Source organism: Narcine bancroftii, chromosome 4 (genome assembly GCF_036971445.1).
Source record: "Narcine bancroftii isolate sNarBan1 chromosome 4, sNarBan1.hap1, whole genome shotgun sequence".
Lineage (NCBI taxonomy): Eukaryota > Metazoa > Chordata > Chondrichthyes > Torpediniformes > Narcinidae > Narcine > Narcine bancroftii.
Window position 1 is genome coordinate 43,937,018 of NC_091472.1, and position 12,752 is coordinate 43,949,769.

At 38.5% G+C, this 12,752-nt stretch overlaps 1 long non-coding RNA gene across 1 annotated transcript in view; it reads right to left on the reverse strand.

Annotated features, from left to right (window-relative positions):
- Positions 1-767: 767 nt before the first annotated feature.
- The window catches only part of LOC138760508 (uncharacterized), a 43,885-nt gene continuing 31,900 nt past the window's right edge, over positions 768-12,752 (reverse strand). Inside the window, exons 3-4 of the long non-coding RNA XR_011355670.1 lie at positions 7,856-7,919; positions 768-1,948 (exon numbers count right to left, since the gene is read on the reverse strand). This is a non-coding gene — a long non-coding RNA (uncharacterized lncRNA). The remainder of the gene's footprint in view (positions 1,949-7,855; positions 7,920-12,752) is intronic.

A 12,752-nucleotide genomic window follows, 5' to 3' on the forward strand; every position in this document is an offset into this window, starting at 1 on the left:
TAAATAGAAATTTAACCACCACCCTTCTTCCCCATGGAGCACAAGGAGTTATGAAGCAATTTCATCCCCAATGAAAGGATTTGTTGAAACAGAATATGTGTGGCTGGTTTGAGTCAAGAAGAATTGTGAATTGTTTCTTCCTGCTATTTAGAACTGGCTTTCTATACACATACAGAGTCAAATGTTGCAGAGCAGCCATCCTATTGATATAATATGAGAATTACTTCACAGTCTCTGTAAGGTCAAGATGCATTAATCAACTACCTGTTTCAATTTTACAAGAAAAGTGAGGCACCTATAATTACCAAAACTAAAATTTACAATCAAATATGGACCCTTGTTGTCTAAAAGACCTATTTCTAGCCCTATGAATTCCAAACTCATGTAAGTGCTTATAATTTCTTGTTGCTCTTCCAATGAGGATCAATTCCCTTGAATTGCATGTTACCAATATGAGATGCTTCCTCAAGAAGGTAGCCAACAGCATAATGGACCCCCCCCCCCCCCCCATCATCCTGGTCACAAACTCTTTTCACTGCTTCCTCCAGGCAGAAGGTATAGAAACATGATGTTCAGACACTCTAGTCTCAGGAACTCAAGAAAGACCTCAGGCGCTGAAAAGATTTCTGACTGTATTGGAGGTTCAGAACTGGGAGGCCTGGGTTTGCTAATGGAGCGGGGGTTGTGAGAGTACTAATGAAGAATCCACAGAACCATGGTGTCCATGAAAGGACTCTCTTTTGCTTCTCTTTCTTTCATTGTTGGTGGTGTTGGATTAGTGACGCCTCTTTGTGTGTCTTTAGGGTGGCAAAGTTGGGATAGCAGTTATCGCAACACCCTCTCATTGCTAGCAATCGGGACCGGGGTTTGAATCCCACGCTGTCTGTAAAGACACGTTCTACATGCGTTTGCATGAGTTTTCCCCGGGCCTCTCACCATTCATAACATACTGGGGTTGTAGATAAATTGGGTGGCACAGACTTGTGGGCTGAAATGGCCTGTTACTGTGCTGCATGTCTAAATTTAAATTAAAAATTTTAAAGTTAATTAATTATTGCATGAAAAAAAAGGCATCTTGAGTTTTTATATAACAGCTTTCAGGCTTTTGAAACTTCCCACTCTAACCATAAACTAGTCCAGGACCCGTAAAAGATCAGTTTGCACAATTGAAACATCATTTTATTTTCTTGCACTGACTGCAACTATGAATATTTATTTATCTATTCTTTTTATTATTTATTTTTCTGTCTTGGGATATCATGGTAATTTATTGTAGTTGGTCTATCTTACGTAACTGATTGGTAGCACCAAGTATAAGAATTTTGGTGCATCTGAACATTATACTTAAGCACAGGTCAATAAACTCTTATTACTTATTATCATGTCAGACCAGCTGACAAATAGCCATCAAACAATAAAGATCTACAACTCCTGATAACTGAATATAGAACTTGGAAGAATAGCACAGGAATAGGACCTTCAGCCCATCATTTTTGCACTGATCTGCCTGCACAAGGTCTATATTGTGCCCTTCCCAGATTGTTCATGTTTCCGTCAAAATGTCTTTTAAACTTTACATCAGCTTCTACTTTCCCTGCCAAGTCTCAGACAACTACCACGTTCTCTGTAAAAACAAAAAAAATTGTCTTTCAAATTACCTTTAAACTTCCTCTGTTCATCTTAAACCTATGTCTTCTAGTATGTGACATTTCTACATTGGCGAAAATGACTGTCTATCTATGCTTCTAACAATTTTTATACTACTTCAGCCTCTGACACTTGAGAGAAAAAAAATCCATGTTTGTCCAGTGTCTCCTTATAGAGAATAATCTTTGATCCTGGCAGTATTCTGGTGAACTTCTTCTGTACCCTCTTCAAAGCTTCCACTTTCTCTCTCTAGTGTGGCAACCAGAAATGCATACATTACTCCAAATGTGGCTAACCTAATCTGAAATAAAACAGAAAAATTATACTTATTATTCCATAATAAGTATGGAAAAGGCAACAGCTAATAACTCAGATTGAAGACTGCATCGGGATTAGGAAAAGTTAGAGAAGGAGATAGGAGGAGAAAATAAAGGAACAAACAGTGTGCGGTTTAAATATGCAAATCCAGTCGTACACATGGTGTAAGGCACCAGATGGAATTTTCAAAGATAAATGGGTTCATAAACCTCATATATCCCTGGTATTGAGATGCCAAATTGATGATCCTCCAAGAATTCCAAAAATATATATTTGTTGTATTTCTTATTTTATTTAATGGGGAGAGGGAGGAGTAGAAGTAGAAATGAAGGCCAAAGTCATCTGAAAATAAAGGGTATTTTTCATCAATCCCTTTAGGTAGTCAGAACTGTGCATTCTTACAAATGAGAATAGAAAACTGATGCAGTCCACTGGAATTAATATAATTGAATCAACCAGACTCATTGAAACCTTTCTAAATCCTTCTTCAAATTGAAATTAAAAAAATAAAAACTACAAATTCTGCAGATGGAAATGTGAAGGAAAAACACATTTGATTTCATATACAATGTATTCTATAATTGTTGGGTGATTTCCTGAACTGGTTTATTATTGATATGGCAAAACTAAAAAATAATTGATTTTTAACATCTTGAAGGAGAGTGTCCCCATTTTCTGACTATACAAGATCCAATAGCTTGCATTATTAAAAAGCAAATCAGATAGTAACTCTGAAAGGAGGAAGTGAGTTAACATTTCTGGTTGAAGATATCAATTTGATGAAGGGTCTTTGGCATGAAGTGCTAACTCGTTACTCTTTGCATAGATGCTGTCTGGCTTGCTGAATGTTTCCATCTCTTTCTGTTTTGATTTCTGTCTTCCATCCTATCTTGTCACACTGACATTCCATATTTATAGGCTATCTATCAAGAGCTCTGGATTCCAGTCCTGAATTAAGCTCAGTTACATGGTCAGCAGCCTAGAACATATGAAAACTCACTCAATAGCACATGGCATAGCGGAACAGGACTTCTGCCACTTCATCTTGAATTATGTAATTGGTTTCATTAAATAAATGGAATGGACAATTTATTTCTGCAGAATTAATTAGAATAGACAATTCATTTTGAACATAAAAGATAGAAATCTATACCACAGATCAAGCTCTCCATTCCATTTGCCGACCTAATAATAGCTCATTGCTGCATCGCGTATTCAAGTATTTTTAGGATTGCAGCATGAATAAGTACTGCTGGATAGCCTGATGGGACAACAGGCATGGGAAAGTTTCTACAGGCAACTATGAACCAGTCAGTTGAAAGATGAGCCTGCCGCATTATCACTTGTCTTTTCAGGTGCAGTTAAAGGTGTTGGAAATTTATTCGATTCTGGATCCACTTCAAATTTCAGTCTTACCCTGACTCTGCCTGAATTCTCCACCTCAGAGTTTAGAATGTCTCGGTTGTTTAGCTTTGGGTTTCTCAGTTTTCGTAACTTCCTGAGCCTATTGCTTTTGCCCAGATTAAGTGCCATTTGCTGTTCATTGGCCTATCATTCAGCTGACAAAGTCTTTGTGTTCAATTTGTGATTTCATTATTGTTTTGAGCTCTTTCCCTGATTTCATCTGTGAAGTTGGTCAGTTTTTTATATTGCAAGAATAGATTCAATGTATAATAAATAACAATGGCTTGAGCAATCACTGTTGTGCATCTAATAGTGATCAGCTTGATTCTCCTGATTCAATTTATCCTCGGTCCATTTCAGAATTTTGAATCTTATTCTGAAGTATTGATCTGAGACGTCATCCACCTCCACACATACTTTAATTATAAGGGCTTCTGGAGTTCTATGTTTAGCTTTGGTTTCATACCTAAGGAATGAGAACAGTGCAGTATGGTTTCATTACCTTGATTACTTGGTTAATGAGTTTGCCAGATGAAGAGAGATTAACATTGGCTTTTTCTAACAGGAGTTTAGGAGAAGAAGAAGTAATCTCATTATAACAAAAAAATTTCTGTGGAGGACACAGATGGAGAGATAACAATGAGGCACATGCTCAGAATGAAGGATTTGGTCATTTAGAGGGCTCTAAATTTTTATAATTGTCCATCTATAAGTGTTCAGTTATTATATTCAAGACAGAAATTGATTGCCTTACAGACCCCAATATATGGGTCCCTGAGCTACATGATAAGCCATGATCTAACTGGGGTTTCACTGCCTTCTACTGTCCTCTTATTTCCTTGTACATGTTGTACAGGGCAGCACAGAAGTTAGCATAACGCTATCATAGCACCAGAGACTTGGATTCGAAGCCGGTGCTGTCTGCAAGGAGTTTGTGCCCTTTGTGTCTGTGTGGGTTTCATCCAGGTGCTCCAGTTTCCTCCCATCTTTCAAAAAATGTACAGGAGTTGTAGGTTCATTAGGATAGTTGGGTGGCATGAGCTCGTGGGCCTGAAGGGCCTGTTACTGTGCTGTATGTCTATATTTTAAAAATAAAATTTAAATGTAATGTTCCTATGAATTATTATCTACTCCTTCCATTGAAAATAATTGAACTATTGTTGGAAATGAGAATATATTAATACCATTAAAGCAGAAATAGAATAAAGGGAAAATAGTAATATGGGCAAATGCAAATACTACAGAGTAAATCATTTCATTCCTCCATTGTCCAGCACAATGGAATTGTCTTCAGTGAATGTTCTCCTTTTGTCCTCTAAATGTTTGGTTCAATGTAAAGCAGTAAGTGAATATAAAGTGTTTATTGGAGTAGGCCAAGAATATCAGATGGCTAAGGTATAAATGAATTGAAATGGAAAGTAGTAACTGTAAAAAGGGACATTTAAAAACATGCAAGAATTTCCATGTAACTGTAAAATAAGACAAGTGATAAGAAGAACTCTTAAGAGGTTTGTCCAGTAAACGATACTGTGCAGATGTGAAAACTGGAGCATAAATGTTCAAATAAGATGCTGGGAATGCTTAAATTATAATGTTTCAAAAGTATCATAAAATATTAATTGGACAAGAAGAATATCTAACTAAGAATATTAAACTCAAGTGCTAAAGGGGATAAAGTACAATGCTGATTGTATGAAAAGAAAAATGTGTGTGTGTGTGTGTGTAGGTATAGTGTGTTTAATATTTTTTAAAATATTTTATTTAATATTCCATATATGCAGTAAATACAATTATTATAATACAAATATTTTTTAAAAATTGATTACATACATGATGGTTTTCACCCCACCCCAAAACCTAACCCCCCTCCCACCCCCAGGGTAAGTCAATGTGAAAAATCAAGATCCAGCCAGAGAAGAACCTGGCTGGATGATGTGACAATGAAGACTGTAACATTAAAGAATTGACCCTTAACACTGAGGATATAACATATGCATAGTATGGAGTAAAACATAAAAGTCTGCTGTGATTGAAGTAAAAACACAATGCTGGCAAAACTCAGCAGGTCACATACTGCACTTTATATAGCAAAGATAAAGATTCATAACCAATGAATCTGGCCTAAGCCTTTCATCAGGGTATGAGCAAAATGTGGGAAGGTGTCTGAATAACTTGATGAAGGACTCAGGCTTGAAACATTGTTTATGTATCTTTATCTTTCAAATATAATGTATGGTGTTTGACCTGCTGAGATTCTCTAGCATTTTAACTTTTTGCTTAGTATGAGATAAATATGAATATAAAGAAGAAAGCAAGCTGAAACCTCTATCAAATAGCAGTTATCAGACTGTATCTCTGAAACTTAAGTGACATTCAATCTGTTTTAAAAAAAACAAATCTGAATTTTAGAAAATTTTCAGGTTATGGGTACTGCCAGTAAGTAGCTATTTATTCATAATCTGTATCTAACCAAAGGAGTTGATAGTTGGCATCCTTCTTCATCACTGGAATTTTTCTTTACAGTGATTTGAATAAATAAATATTTGACAAGGGTCTTTCAAATAGCCATTAACAGCTATGATGATTGATTGGACTTGGAGTTAGACTACAGGAGAAAAGAAAATCATGTTTCTTCCCCAGTAAGACATGAATTGACCTGCTGGGTTTTCACAGCACCATCAGTGTTATATTTCCATATATTCTCCCCATACTGCTAAAAAGAACCACATGTGATTTCAGTCCTTATGAATAAAAGAATAGAGTCAACAACAAGCGAACTATGTGAGCTCTCCAGTAGAAAGTTGTATTCAATATGGCGATGACACTTTCCTAAGTGTGTCAAGGTCTTGGTGTGGAAAAGATGAATTGAGGTGTATCAAGGATGAGGAATTTAAATAATGCAGCCACATTTGGGAAACTGGGATTATTCTCCTCAGAGCTGAGAAAGTTGAGAGGAAATTAGAAAAATGTTCAAATCCTGAGAAACTTTAACAGGTGAAATAAGGAGAAGCTATTTCCACAGGTAAATAGCTCAAGGACATAGATTTAAGTGCTGAGTGGAGCTGAAACAAAGAAATGAGCTTTTTGGGGGTTATGACATACAACAGAAAAGTGGGCATTGGCTCGGCTGCATAAACAGAGACGAAACTAGTTGTCAGATACATTGTCTCAGAGTTACACTGGATACACAGAGAAGGGCTTCTGAATTTCACTAGTTTGCCATGTAGGTCGTGGAATACAGGAAAGAGAAGTCAGCGCAGTCAAGATCATGAGAGCCAAGGTACTTGGGAAGCTAAATGTCTCAGGGTAGATAAGTCTCTTGGACCAGATGGAATGCACACACAGGTTCTGAAGGAGGAAGCTATAGAGATTTTGGAGGGATTGGTAATGATCTTGCAAGAATCAATGGATTCTGATAGACTGGAGGATTGCGAATGTCACTCCGCTGTGTAAGAAGGTATCATTTAAAAAGGATACATGAAGCAGAAAGGAAATTATGGACCTATCAGCCTGACATCAGTGGTTGGGAAGCTGTTGGAGTCAACTGTAAAGGATGAGGTTAAGGAACATCTGGAGGTGCATGAAAAGATAGGCCCAAGTTAGCATGGTTTCCTTCAAGGAAAATCTTGCCTGATAAACATATTGCCATTTTTTTTAAGAGATCACAAGTAAGTTAGACAGGGGAGAATGCAGTGGATGTTGTGCATTTGGTCTTTTAAAAGGCCTTTGACAAGGTGCCACACATAATACTGTTCAACAAGATGAGAGCCCATGAATTACAGGAAGAATACTTGCATGGGTAGAGCATTGGCTGCTCAGCAAGAAAGAGAGAGTAGGAATAAAGGGGATTCTATTCTGGTTGGCTACCAGTGACCAGTGGTGTTGCACAGGGGTTGGAGTTGTGGCTGCTTTTTTTAAAAATGTCAGATATAAATGATCTGTATTACAGCTTTGTGGTGAAATTTGCAGATGATACGAAAATAGGTGGTAGGGTGGGTGGTGCTGAGAACACAGAAAGGCTACAGTGAGACTTGGATAGATTAGGAGAATGATCAAAGAGGTGGCAGATGAAATATGATGTTGGAAAATGTACATTCATGCACTTTGGTAGCTCTTGGACTGTACTCATTGGAATACAGAAGGATGAGGGGGGTCCTCATAGAGATATTTTGAATGCTAAAAGGCCTGGACAGAGTAGATGTAGCAAGGTGTCCCATAGTAGGGGAATCAAGGACAAGAGGGCACAACTTTAGGATAAAAGAGAATTAATTTAAAACAGAGATGCAGAAAAATTTCTTCAGTCAGAGGGTCATGAGTCTGTGGAACTCATTGTTACAGATGACTGGAAATGAAGTTGTTGAGTATTTTTAAGCCAGAGATTGACAGGTATTTGATTAGTCAGAGCATCAAGGTTTACAGGGAGAAAGCTGGGAGTGGATCTATTAGATTTAGAGCTTAGATGAATAATAATGGACATCAAACATACCTCCAAAATTTGACAGATTAGATGAAGGGTGCTCCTGATTGATAGAGAAGCCAGGACCAGGAAGCTAGGAATAAACATAAGGGATAAACTATTTACAATTGAGATGAGGAGAATTTTTTTTTGCCACCTGGGAAGTTATTGACCACAAAATTCAGTTGAAGTCATCATTAAATATATCATCTGAGAAGGTGTTCAGGAATCAAATACATGGGGAAAAAGCTGGGAAAGGGCACGGAATTTGGATAATTGTGAGCATATTAAATGGTAGAGCAGGTTCAAAGTAAAAATAGACTTCTCCTATCAGCTTTATTTCTGGAGGAGGCTGAAAGATTCCCCATAAGATGGGTTGGATGTTAACACTCCTCTCATCTTAGTTTTGTGAGTTGCTGTAAACCAAAATAGTGGTTTATCAATGGTTCAGCAAAATCTGTGAGTTGTACTGTCTGAAAAGTGGCTTCTATTAATTACCTTTCACCACCTACCAAATAGTTTCTCTCTTATGGAGCAACAGTTGATCAATTGGATTTCAGTCTTCCTTGATACTCATTTTGAATAGCAGTCAGTGGCCATTATCCCGGTTCATGGCTCTTGGGTCTATCTGAGTTTTAAAAAATCTTTCGCTGAGCAGAATATAGTGTTTGTTAAGTCAGTGGATGATAAATGGACATTCAGGGAGAATTAAATGGAAGAACAATAATGGAGGATGCTCTTGGAGTTATTTGGAAGCAACATATGTCTGTGTGTGAGTGAGACAGAGAAAGAGAGAGGGGAGGCTATATTTGAGGTGACATGGGCAATGTTCATAAATGTAGAGTATTAAAAGCTCAATGCTGGATAAATTTAGCAGATCAAAGAGTGTACCTTATATAGCAAAGATATATAATCAATGTTTCTGGATTGAGTCCTTCATCAAGGTATGAGCAAAATGTAGACAGGCACCTAAATAAAATGGTGGAGGGGAGGAGCACAGGCCCATAGGCAGGGAGGAATTGGCTAAGGGAGGGAGGGCACCCCAGCAAGCAGAGGGAGGAGGGATACCTCGTGAATTAAAAGCCACTTTCAGGTGCATTCTCCACCAAGAATGCCCCTGCAGAAGTGGATGCAGAGCTTTGGAATCACCATTCATAGGCAGCCCTGAAAGCGCTGCGCCGTCCACCTGAAAGGGACAGCTGCATGGGAGGTGCCTCAGAGCGCACTCCGGCTCCTGACCACTGTCAGCTGCATTCAGGTACCTAGGGGGACTTTAGTACTCCAGCGATTATCCCTCCCAGAGGAGGGTTAGAAATTGTGGCTCGGAGGCACCTCCTGTTCTTTCAGGTGGGTACCCCGAGAGCCGCATAGGGGTAGAATATGCGGCTTTACATCGGGGTATTCTGTCCTAAAGGGAAAGGGTGGAAAACTGGCAGAAGGAAGAAAGAGGGAGGGAGAGAGGGGAGCAGGCTAGCAGAAACGGGAGAAGTAGATGTTAATGCCATCCAGTTGGAAAGTGCCCAGACTGAAAATCAGATATTGCTCCTCCAATGTATTTGGGTTGACATGTCAGCACGGGAGTGGGGGGAGAATTGAAATGGTTGGCCACTGGGAGATATCTGTCACTGATGCCGACAGTATTGATATTATGGGTATTGGTATATTTATGAGTATTATATGAGTATTGTTAGTTTATTATTGTCAAGTGTGCCAATATACAGTTCAGTCTGCTGTCCAGGCATCGCAAAAAAAAACTTGCAGAAGACATGGTAAAAATACAGTTCAAGAATAATCCTGACAATGGTCAAACTGGGCTTCTGACATTTTAACATAAAAGCCAAATCCGATTCTTGCCATTCCACGAGCACCGACAATATCAATGGGTGGATAGGGACCTGATGCAAACAGTTGATCAGTTGTAGTTACTGTAAAATCATCCTCTGCCCTGGCTTCACTCCCCTTGGTCATGCCGGCCTGTGACCAGGGACATTCCCAATGACCGCCACCCCTCTACTGCAGTTGCTGTCACCTCTGCCTCTCTGCTGCAACCGTGACTGCGATGTAATGCCTCCCTAACGTGGGGAGGTAGGATTGCAGGGTCTGCGCCACGCTCCCTCAGCACGCTTCATTGCCATCAGTGAAACTGACTGACTGAGGAAAAGCCTGTTTATAGGCCAAGACCTCAGAAACCGGCATGGAACCCCAGGTCCATTAAACTGCAATGATCGTGTACCCTCCCTCCATATCATTCTGAGACTTCAACTCTTTATTGCCGGTGTGCCAGGACACTGTCTCTGAAAACCTCTCAATTCCTCTGGAAGGCCGGAGAGAAACCAAAGTCAGCAGTCTTTCCCAGGGTAACTCAATCAATATCAAGGCTTTAATAAACAATCAGTGGGGTCACTGGGAATATTTGGAGTTTGGCAATTATTGAAGAGCAGAAATTTAAATTAACATTCTTTTCATAACATTCTTATTCCTTGAAGCATAAAAGCTACCTCCAAGCAGGCAAGTCAGATAACAAATTAAATGCCCATAGATGTGTTCACAAATCACCATCCCTCTTTCACTCTGCTTCAGTTAATCTCCAATGTGAAGTACTGCCCAATCACTTAGATATTCCATTGCATTATACTTCTAGTATGCATAATATTCGGGCAATCTGATGATAAATGGCACATTTCTGAACAGCACTGAATTAAAAATCTAAATTCATCTAAATCTAAATTCATCTAATCTGTTGAATTACAACAAAAAAAAAGGCTTTGTGCTTGTAAATACATAAGGATGACCGGTTGTGCCAAAGTTTAAAAGCATTCCATCCATTGACACCCACATCTTTCACTTCCATAGCTATTAAAACTTTACAAGAATATAAATTCAAACATTAAGAAGCGCTCAAGGCTTTCCTTCAGTCGAGTTGATTAAATATTACTTGTTGCTATTATTACCAGACAAGCTGGCTTTCAAGCCAGGCCAGTGTGAAAGTAATTAAATGTTAGACGATCATGTGCAATGCCCCATATATTATTTTGGCAGATACGAGTTGTACCAGTCTCCCTTTGTCTATTACAAGGTGGAGGGTCTTATTTAAAACTGGTAACTCTTTGTACGTAATTCAATATATTTTTTAAAAAAGAATCGTTTAACCATCAACTATTTTTTTTTCAAACACATGAGATTTTGACCTGCTTGTGGTGATTGCAGGCACAAACTCTCCACCCTATCTCAATGTTTTCATTACATTGCTGACACGTGATGTACAGCCACTTGCCCAATGCTTGTTAGAGGCAAGTTAGCTTAACGACGACACCTACTGTAATATAGGCCGAAGTGCAGACTAATTCCAAAAGCATCTTGTTCAGAACTCACCATTAAATATGGAATATTGGTTTGAAAGATTGGATCTCACCGGTGAGTAAAGATCGCCTGGAGTGAAAACAAAGACTTGCATTTATCTCACACCGCCTACAAAACATCAAGGACGACTTACAGCAATATAGTCCAAATATTAATTGAAATTGCTTGAATTCTATTTCTGAGGTTTTGGATATATATATTTTTTTTTTAATTTTCCAAATTAAATGAAAAAGAGTGCGTTTTTCAGATAGTTTCTGCGTGAGACTGGTTTGGAGAATATGCTATCCTTTGGAATACTTCCAGATGGCTCCTCGCTTTAATTTGAGACATTAATGGTTTTGAGTAAAAGAGCCTTTCTTTCTTTTTCTTGGGTCAATCACAAATTGTAAAATGGCAAAGAGGGCATTTGCACCCAATATGGAGGTAAAGAACTGGGAGGTTAAGCATCGCTCGTTCTAGGCAAAAACACAGCGTCTGAATTATTGATATACTTTCATTTCAATGGTAAATTCTATTCCTGCTCCAACAAGAAAATTATAGCGATGCTTTAAACCGCTCAGAGGTCTGAATTAAAAGCAGTGGGGTGGGGGGGGGGGGGGGGGAACCACTTCTCTTGTAAATTCACTTGGTGGATTAAGGGAAACAAAGATTTTGCGGTGCTTCGTAACGCCTCAGAAAAAGCAGTCCTGTATAAATAATATTTCACGTACCTCTTTATGTTGTGAAAGTACATCCTGAATACAATTGCTTCAAAGACAAGTATTGTTGCTCCTTTGCGGCAACGCTAATTGAACAACAAATTACTCTTTGTTATTGGGAACTTGCATGGGAACTACGGTCTGTGCGCATTCGCTCTCGAAAAAAAATCTTACTGATCAAAATATTTACCACCACTCACTGTTCTGAAATTGATTCAGGACGTGGCATGTCCCATCAATTTAACGTTTATCATTAACATTGGCGATATGGAGTCATTGCTTCTATTGGTTTGAATTCCTGAGTTCCAGCTCACAGCACTTCTCAAGCAACAATTGAAGAGAATTCATTACTCATTTTTTTTGCTTCCAAATGTGTTTGATATGGTTTATAAATCACCGGACACGGCCGTTTACAATTTAGATCTGACTCAATGACCATTTCTGACAAAAAAAACGGTCAATGAACAGTCACGGTCAGCTCAAAGCGGCCGCGACCGAGATTTGTACAACTCCTGCTCCGTTTACACGTACTAAGTTTATTGTAAGATTAAAGCGCCTTCAGAGACACAAGGGAGTAGTTTCGGGTAAAGTATGTTAAGAATGTATTTTGAACTTCGACATGCTGAAGATTCCAATAGTTATTTGATTTTAAAAATCAAATAAATTGTCCAACAAACACCAGAAAAGGGTCTAATTTATTTAAACTGCTTTCATAATTTCCCAAAATGTAAAAGCATTTACTTATGAGGGTGGGGAACAGAGATCATTTAGTCCATGTCGTCGTATAACCTCAATGATCTTTTTTTGAATATAGTTGTGAAGACACAGTGGTCCAAATAAGGAAGTCAGAATGTTGGTGTAGTATTACG